The following is a 10,130-nucleotide window of genomic DNA, read 5'->3' on the forward strand; positions in this document are numbered from 1 at the left end:
ACGTTAAGAAGACTAGACACCTTTCTTAACACTAGTAAGCGTGCACGTGCAACGCACGTTTTCAATATACCCCTTTCTCCAAAAATAGTCAATTACAATCATTCAATTTGTTTTATGTCATGACAGAGCTCTCTTTGTCCAAATAGTAAACGTGCACACACAATGCATATATCGACTGATATAAACTTGGTCAAACATTATAAACACAAAAGTTTGAATTGTTTCATGCTACGAAACAACATAGCTCTTTATTTAAATACCACAAACTTTGTCTTCGTAATTTGCTGACACAAATTAAATATCCTTAATAGTTAGTACACTTCATCTTGCACCAAATGGAACCCAAGATACATTTTACAAACTTCCATGTACAGGGATGAGTGTATGTAAATTAGGCGTCTCTAAGCACATTCAATACATGTACCGTGGAAACAACTCCCTCGTCTAGGATTTTAGACAAACTTCCATCAGAGTGAACTTGTACTTTTGGTAGTTTCGAATTGTTAACCCATGAAACTTCGAAACGACCTTTCTGTCCCTAGAATGCCAAAATGAAATGCGAAAATATAGCTTTACCATCATTCTGTGCTTTAGAGGTGCATCCACAATGTCAGAATCAACACCCTTATAACCTAGTGTGGCAGAGAGATAGAACATACAGAAGCTTGGTAGAACCGCAGTGGCAGCCGGGCTTGGTAGAACATACAGAACCTTGTACACTTTTGCTGTTGACATAAACTCAAATTTCAGTTGATCAAGAGGCCGGAGGTAATCCTCCTTTTTGGAAAAAAAAATCGAAGTTTATTGTAATTTTAGAAACTCAGTTGTAAAAAAGAATAAGGTGCCTCTTAAGACAAGTTACTTGCAACAGAACACTATCCATGACCATGAGGCAATATAAGGTGCAACAATGTAGTTCTCTAATTTGCTGAACATCGGCATGCTTCAGACATACTTCTTACTATTATACCGCTAAATATTTTTCATCCTTTATAAATTATAACTGAAGCTTCTCGTGCAGAGTATGTGAAATTCAGATTTACATGCTTAAAACCAATCTCTCTAACATGACCGGAAATATTGTTCATGGAACGAAGAATGCATACACTTACCGAAAAAGGGTTTCCCTCCACTTTGTATTACAAAGCACCAACATCGATCACACTCCATTACTTAGCATTATAGATCAACTCGTCAATTTCAAAGGGGTAAAAGACAACCCACTCTTAGATAGGATATCTAATTTTGTTAGCTGACATGAAGTAACTGATCCACATATCTTTGCTCAAGAAGAAAGTGAGTCAGGAAGCACATGTGAGGGTTGCGATCCTTACTTCAATATTAATCTGCTGGGCGTTCGTCCACTTCTTGGCGAACGTGGTGGTTGTTTGCACTGGATTTAGGTGAAGTACTCGGTGGTCTTCCCTGTGGTGAGCGCGACAGCAACCTCTGCACATTGCGGAGGAGATAGGGCGATCGAAATTTCATTGGCAGTACATCAAACTGAAAATTTGCTACTTCAGAATTCCATACTTCAAAAATTGTTGAGCGTTTGGGCAAAATGCACCTCCCGGATTACAATGATTGTACTCCCTCTGGAAAGAATTATAAGACGTTGAGGGATTTTCAGACACAGCCGACAAAAGTGCAAATAGACAATTATGCCCTTGATTTGAATTTCAAACCAGTCGTCTTCTTCCTCACGTCCCCGCATCAGCCGCGCATCCAGGCGCTCGTCCTCGCCGCCCAGCTTCGGTCCCCAGGCCGCGCCCAGGCGCTCGTCCTCGCCGCCCAGCTTCGGTCCCCAGGCCGCGCGCAGGCCATCCTCTCCGCGCCTAGGCCCTCCCAGCCACGCCCAGGCCCTCCCTTGCCGCGCCAGGGCGCCCTCCCTTGCCACTGCACCCAGGGAGCCCTCCCTTGCTACTCGCCTAGGTGATCCCCGCTGCGCCCACCTTGCTGCTCGCAGGTGCTCCCTGCTGCGTCCACCTTGCTGCTCGCCCTGGTGCTCCTTGCAAGAATTCAGCAACATGATCAACAGCAAGAATTCATCATAGCAGCTGGATCAAGGAGTACAACAACAACAAGAATAAATTCTCATCATAGCACAACAGCAGTTCAGGAGATCACAGGTGCACAACAGTAGGAAGAGCAGATCAGCAGTGTACAATAGCAGGTGTAAATCAACACAGGAGTACAACTTCTCAGTACAACAGCAGGTGCAAATCAGCACAGGAGTACAATTTCTCAGTACAACAGCAGGTGCAGGTCATAAAGTACTCCTTGATCATAGCAAGAGCACCAACAAGAGGAAAAGTGGAGCACTAGCACAACAGTGGAGTACTCATCATGCAGGAGTAGCACAAACAGGAGAATTTCTCATCATAGCAAGAGCACCGATAAGAATTTCTCATCATAGCAGCAGTAGCAAGAGGAAAAGTAGAGCACCAGCACAACAGCAGTAGCAACAGTACCTGAACATCACAACAGCAACATCACAGTATGGTGCTTAGATCTGAACTGCTCACCACCTGCAGAAGAAGATGTTGATGTGAATATGATCCAAGAAGATGAAGCAGATCTCCAAGAAGAAGCTGCAGCAGGAGGTACTCCATACACATACTCCTTGATCATGTTTCCAATTGATCATGTACTGTTTGTAACTGAAATTAAACTTGCTGAAATACTCCTTGATCATGTACTGTTTGATTAAACAGTGAAATTGCACTAATTACTCCAGGGTATAGTACTCCTAATTTTGTGTATTTGCAGTATAAATGAACTTGTATAGCAGTGCATCTTCTTTTAGTTGTTGGCATATGCATATGCATCCTACTCCCGATGTTGTACAGGAGTACTCCTGATGTTGGCATATGCATATGCATCCTACTCCTAGTGCTTTAAATGAGAGTAACCAAGTCAAGTGTACTCCATTGTCAAGCTCTGTCAAGATCTGCCTCTGTTCATTACACTTGAATTATGACACTTGACACAGGGGTCAACAGCATATACTCAATGATACTGCTCATATGTTAGCAGTTTCTTTGCTTGTTGTTAACAAGATTTTGCTAGACTGATTAGCTTATCCAAGAGCATGATTTGTTGTTCTACAATGATTGGCTAGAATGATTAGCAAGATTAACCCAACCATGATTGGCTTATTCAAGATTTGCTAGAATGATTTTTCACCATAGATTTTCAAGATCATTATTGGATTATCTTGCTGATATGATCATGGTTGAAATGAATTTAGTTGAATTGATTTTTCATAGCTTTCTTATTCTACCACAGTTTCCCTAATTTTCCTATTTTTCTTTTGCTGTTGTAGGTGTTCATCAAATACGAAGGCAAAGAAATTCACTAACAGATGAGCAGAGATATGCTGCTTACATGCCAATGCTTACGTTGAATATGAGTAGGGGTGGCAAGTTCAAAAGAACTGACAAGAAGGATGTTGCTCGAATTTTTCAAGCTGATATTCAACTCATTCAGAGAATCTGGAGGACAGCAGAGCGACAAAAAGAACTTGGTATGGAGGTGGATGTGTCCAACCAAAAGAAAGGAAGATGTGGAAGGAAAGGAAAGGATAATGTTCTATCTCAAATCCCCACAATTCCATTGAATAGAAGGTCGACTCTCAGGTCACTTGCTCGCGCATTGGGTGTCAGTCATACTACACTCTACCAGAAACTCAAGTTTCGCAAGATTAGGAGGCACTCCAATCGTTTGAAGCCAAGCTTGAAAGAAAAGAATAAAAGAGAGAGGATCGAGTTTTGCATGTCGATGCTTGATGAGACAACTTTAGCAGCCACAAGACCTAAATTCATCAGTATGCACAACATTGTGCATATTGACGAAAAGTGGTTCTATATGACAAAAATGAACAGAAATTACTACCTCCTCCCTCAGGAAGATGACCCGGTCAGAACCATTCGGAACAAGAACTGTATTGGCAAAGTAATGTTCCTAACCGCTGTTGCTCGACCCAGATATGATGCTGAAGGCAATGTAACATTCTCAGGGAAAATTGGTGTCTGGCCTTTCGTCCAAGAGATTCCAGCTGCTAGAAGAAGTGAAAATAGAGCAAGAGGGACCATGGAAATCAAGAACGTCACTGTGAACCGACGCGTAATGCGGCAGTATATGATAGAGAAAGTGGTTCCAGGAATAAAAGAAGTGTGGCCCGCAGATGATATTGGCCCAATATTGATCCAACAGGACAACGCGAAGACACATATTCTTCCCGGTGATGCAGAGTTTGCAGAAGCTGTGGCTACAACTGGTCTGGACATTAGAATAATACAACAACCTCCAAATTCTCCAGATCTGAACGCACTTGATCTTGGATATTTCAGATCCCTTGAGTCTTTGACCGACTGCAGAGCCCCTACGACTATCAAAGAACTGATTCAAGGTGTGCAGGAAGAGTTCGATGAGTACGATGTCGACAAACTCAACCGAATATTTCTAACACTTCAGACCATCATGGTTGAAGTGATGAACTATGGCGGAGGAAACTCATATAAAATTCCACATTTGCGGAAGGAGAGATTGGAAAGGCAAGGAATGCTACCGCCTATGATACATTTCCCTCGTGAAGTTTATGATAATGCCATGGAGATTCTAGGACAAGATGTCGAGTGAGCATGCAGTGGAGTATGTTGAGACTTGTAGTGCTATGATGAGACTTGTTTGTGGAAATGCATCCATGGAGTCCTTTTTGTCGAAATGGATTATATTGTTTTAAAGTTGTTTGTGGAAATGGATTATACTCCATATGTGTTGTAAGAAAGTATGAAATGGATTATATTGGGTTGTTTGAAATGGAGTACTCCATATGTGTTGTTTGAAATGGAGTGTGAAAGTTTCTGAAATTATATGCAAGTTTCTGAATTTGATAATTTCTGAAAGTTTCTGAAATTCTATGCAAGTTTCTGAAATTATATGCACGTTTATGAAATTTATATGAATTTTATAATTTTTAAAATTTTCTGAATAATTTCTGGAATATGCAAGTTGTGTTGTTCTTTGGAGTAGTGTTTGGAGAGGTAAGGAAAGGAGATGAGAGGCAAGGAAAGTTTGTGTGCGTGCGTGCACGCACGCGTGTGTGTGTGGCGAGGAGACTATTCATGCACCCCCACTATTCATCCAAACTTGTCAAGTTACTCTAGCAGTACTACTCCACCAGATCAAGCACTACTATATGTTCCTACAAGTAGTACAAGTACTCCAAGCAAAATCACTCCTAACATTAACATTAACAAAAATCACTCCTAAAGTTTCAGCTAAGCACATCTACTACCATTAGATATGCACTAATTTTATTTCTAGAATGACACATGGTCAACGGGGAAAACACATCTATTCACTTGGAGAGAAAAATAGTGAATGTACTCCTACAGTACTGAATTTACTGAAGTTTCTGAATTTACAAGGCGTGGTGCGTGGATCACGCGCTTCGGCATACTATACTGAGCTGGATCACCTTCCAGCACTTGGGGTAGTTTACATGCGGCTGAAATATGGACGCAAGGCACATTTTCTTCAAGGTCTGCTCGCAATCAGATTTTAGGACCGGCATCATAGAACAAACATTTTTAGGACAACTATATAAAACACGTTATTTATTTGAAAAATGGCTTGTTATTTATTTGAAACAAAATGGTCTGTTAACTTGCTCCATACAAAATGGTCTGTTATTTATTAGGAGTGCACGTTATTTATAGCGTATTATTCGTTTCAGTAGAGCATTTTGCTCTACAACTTGTAAACTTGCTCAACTGGACTCCTAAATGAAATCCTACTTTGAGCAAGAACTCTAACTACTCTTACAAGGAGTACTTTCAGATTTCCAGTAGAGTACTCTAACTGCTCCTAAAAGAAATCCTACTCTGAGCAAGCACTCTAACTACTGCTTGTACTCTACTCCTACTCATATTAATCTAGCAGCACCAGAAGATATAGCAGCACAAGCACAAGCACTCTAGCAGTACAAGCAAAAGAACATGGGAGTACAAACAGCAACTCACTGTCGGTCGGAGAGGAACCGCGGATCAGAATGGTTAAATGATTGTCCTTTCTTCTGCAGAAATTGAATGGTTAAGTGGTTGTCCTTTCTTCTACACCAATTTTGGGATGCTGAGCATCTTCTCTGGGATTGATCCTGTGAATTGATTGTTCTCCACGTTCCTGCGAACATTCACATAATCAACATTCAGGACAAGGCATGCGAGAAATTCAGTCAGATCTCTGTTTCATCATCATCAGAGAGGAGCAAGTTTGCAATACTCAACAAGCATGCGGCAAGCAATCAGATCTACAGAGAGGAATGCTCACCGACGGCGCCGACGTCCTCCTGCTCCTCCTCCACTCGTCATACTCAGCAGCAGATGGAGCGTCGCCTGCACCATGTCACTGCCGCCTCCGCTCCTCCTCATCTAAAACAGCCGCTCGCTCGTGCTCCTCCCGCCCCTCCCCCTCGTGCTCACGGTGAGACGACCAGCCACTTCAGACCCAGCCGTCGGCATAGCTCCTCGCACAGGCTCTCGCCTCCCCTTCAGTAAAAAATCAAACTTTGTGGCGACCTTGCTGGTGCAGGCGATGCAGGCAAGAGTGAGAGGCGACGGCACCAGTGAAGGCAGCCCGGACGACGCGGGGGAGAGGGAGGCGAGCAGCGACGACGCGGGTGATAGGCAAGCTAGCGGCGACGACGTGAGCGTCGGAGGCGAGACGAGCTAGGGATTTCGTCGGAGGCGAGAAAAGGGGAACGAGCGAGTCGAGCGAGAGGGAGGGGAATGAGTGAGTGGGAGGAGTGAGTGACGAGGGCAAAATTGAAAACTGAAAATATTTCGTAGCTTTACGAGAAATGAACGTGGAACTCTAAAACGTCTTATAAATCTTTCCAGAGGGAGTACTTAATATCTTGAATTCGTAATTCAAGGGCGCAGCCTTTTGGCATGTGTAACAGTAAACTGCAGTTTACCTGCAGCTGAGACTGCACAAGGTAGGCACCCAGCGTCTTCGCTGATTTATCGTTCGGTGGCTTGCTGCCGGACTGAAACCATGTAGAAATGAACTGAAATTAAATAAAATTGCCATTTGATGAGGAACAATTTTTTGCTAAAAGTACCTGAACATGAGACGCTGCGCGCTGGTCTCGTCCTGACGGTGTCCAACTCAATGGCGAGAGAGAGGACTCGGCCCCGGCTGAACCTCGCCATGACCGCACTACGGCTTGGACGCCCGTGGGTCCAGGTCCCGTGTCCTCGCCCCACAGGACCGCGGAGCAGGTGCAACAAGCTCGCCGCGCGGGCAGCCCGGAGTCGCCTGCTTTTCGCAGCGTCCGCTGCGGCACGTGCCCGCCGGTCCAGGTGCTCCGGATTCCACTTCCCAGACCACGCGCGCAAATACAGCAAGCTCGTCGCGCGGCAGCCCGGGGCCGCCAGCACATTCCGAATGATGCAGCGCGCTGGGTGGCCGCTGACGTCTACGCCTACGCGAGAATGCTGCAGGTTGCGGCCGAGCAGCCGGGCAGCCGCATCGCCGCCGGCAGAGGGGTGGGTCCTGCACGCGCTCAGACCTGGGTTCCTCGCCGGTGTGGACTGCCGCCTTGCCCGGTTCGAGCTCCTCGTCCCTGCACTGCACGCCGGACTTCGTCCTCGCCGTCGTCGGTCCGGCGGACGCAGCGTGGTGGGTTGGCGTCAGGGGTGGCCGGAGAGGAGACTGGTGACCTCGATCCAGCGACCATAGTCTGGCGGCGGCGATCTAATCCTAGGGAGGGTGCGATAGAATGGAAGGAAGGCCAGGGAGGAGCGGGTTGTGTGGGGTTTGATGGACGCGGCTTGCCTGCGACCGATAATCGGTGCGACGCAGCCATCGCACGGCTGTGCGTGAGCCCCCTCCCGCTGCGGATTTTCTCTCGAAAAAATAAACAGAATACAGATCGTGATACCGGACGTCCCGTTATACCTATTTCGTTCCGTAATACTCTCGCACCATTAAGACTAAACAAAAATCAAGTGAAAGAAAATCATCGCCTGTGAAACATATCCACAAAATGCCCGCGAAACAGATTCGCTTATGCAGAAAAGCGCGCCAAAATATACTCCCGAAGGCGAGAGAGACCTACAACCTCGGCAGAACAATCAATGGCGGCTTGACCAGGGAAGCACAGGTAAATTCTCCTCTTAAATTGGGCAGCCAAGGAATCCCGTCCCTGATGTCTTCTTCGAGTCTCACGTCCCTGGTGGCTTCTCCAAGAAGTGGCCCGGGGAACCAGGATGCTTCCGATGATACTCAGTCACCAAAAGTAAGAAATCGAACCCTGTTCTTCATGATGAATCACCGGCAAATTCTCATGTTGTACCGTTTTAGAACTTGTACAGGAAACCATGACTAGTGACCATAATCTGCAGATCCGAAACAACGACAAGAAGTTAGTTCTGTTGCATTTGGAAAAACAAAGTAGGAGCATGTACAGTACCCGGTTTCTCATTTAATTGGATGAGAAGACGTTCTTGCACAAATCGTATAAAATAGAACAAGGATTGCAGAGTCCATCTTGATTTCTCCTCTAAACCTTAAGACTACTACAGTATTGATCCCTCAATGCACTGCATGTTTCCCAAGACAAATATGATTCATGAATCGGTTGATCAAAACTTGTGGTAGGAAAATATGATTGCCATTTGCCATGTCTGTGGATTAACTAAATTGAATCCTAATTGATACAGGATTCGCAACAAACCACGGCAGATCACAGTGATGAAAGGGTACCAAAGCTTGGCATGACATTTTTTCTGAAGAGGAAGCTTATTTATTTTATAACAAGTATGCTGAAACTAAGAACTCTTCTGTATTCCAGCAACGCACATTTACATGCTCTCGTCATGCTTCGGACTCTGAACTATGACACATTGCTTTGTGATGAAAGTGACACAGAGTTGAAGATTTATGTAGTAAAATTTCATGGCACACAACAGGAGCATGTTGTTAGATTCATTCCAAAAGAAGAAAAGGTTAGTTGCAGCTGCAAAAGGTTTGAGTTTTCTGGAATCCTTTGCTCTCATTGCTTAAAGGTACTTGATATTAATAATATCAAGCATATCCCCGGAGAATATATCTTGAAAAGATGGACAATTGATGCCAAAGTTCTAGATATAACAAGCAAATGCAACCCGCATGAGAACCTAAAAGCAAGAATGTCCAATCGCTACAAGGAACTGTGCAGAATGTTATTGAAAATAGCTGCTCGTGCCGCTGAGTCAGAATACTCACACAATAAGGCTGCTAAATTTGCAGAGCAATTAGCACAAGATGTGGAGAAATGCTTGAAGATTAGAGCTGATCCAGATTTGGGAGACTCGTGTACTAAAGAAGGTGCATATTATACTAATAATAATTTCCTAGACTATTGACAAACAAAGACTGATATTTACCATTACAGTGGCAGCAAGAGTGAACATCCCCTGTAGCAAAATTTCAAAACACAATGATGGGCTTGCAAAGCCAAAAGGTATGAAGGTCAAGGAGAAGACTGTCAAAGGATCAAAAAGGCCCGTTGGTGGATTTGAGAAAGCAACTTCAAAGAAGAAAAGGAACACAGATGATATTGTAGAACTAGAGCCTCATGGCACCTCAAAGGTATTATACTTCGTCGCTTTGTGTCTTATAAAACCTTCAACATTATTAACCTTTCATATCATTTTTTGATAGGTCCCTTCGGAGAAACCAACTTCAAAGAAGAAAAAGAACAAAAAAGATATTGTACAACTACAACCTCATGGCCTCTCAACGGTATAATGCTGTTGCTTGTTTCTTATAAAACACTCAATTGTATTGACCTTTCTCTATCATTGTCAACAGGGTCCTTTGGAATTTTTCGGTAACCAAATGGGTGCATATCAATTACACTACAACACTATCCTAAATGCTTCAATGCAACCATCAATTGATAATACCATCCCGATGCCACCGCATACCCAACAACTGTTGGCAGGATTCCAACCATACAACACAACAGTGGTAGAAGCAGTCCACTCTTTCAAGTTTACGATTTTTTTAAACTTCATTGAAACTGAACTTTGCTACTTTGTGCACAGGGTCATCTGACAGACCACATGTCCACCTATTTA

This window comes from Triticum aestivum, chromosome 5D (genome assembly GCF_018294505.1).
Source record: "Triticum aestivum cultivar Chinese Spring chromosome 5D, IWGSC CS RefSeq v2.1, whole genome shotgun sequence".
Taxonomy (NCBI): Eukaryota; Viridiplantae; Streptophyta; class Magnoliopsida; order Poales; family Poaceae; genus Triticum; species Triticum aestivum.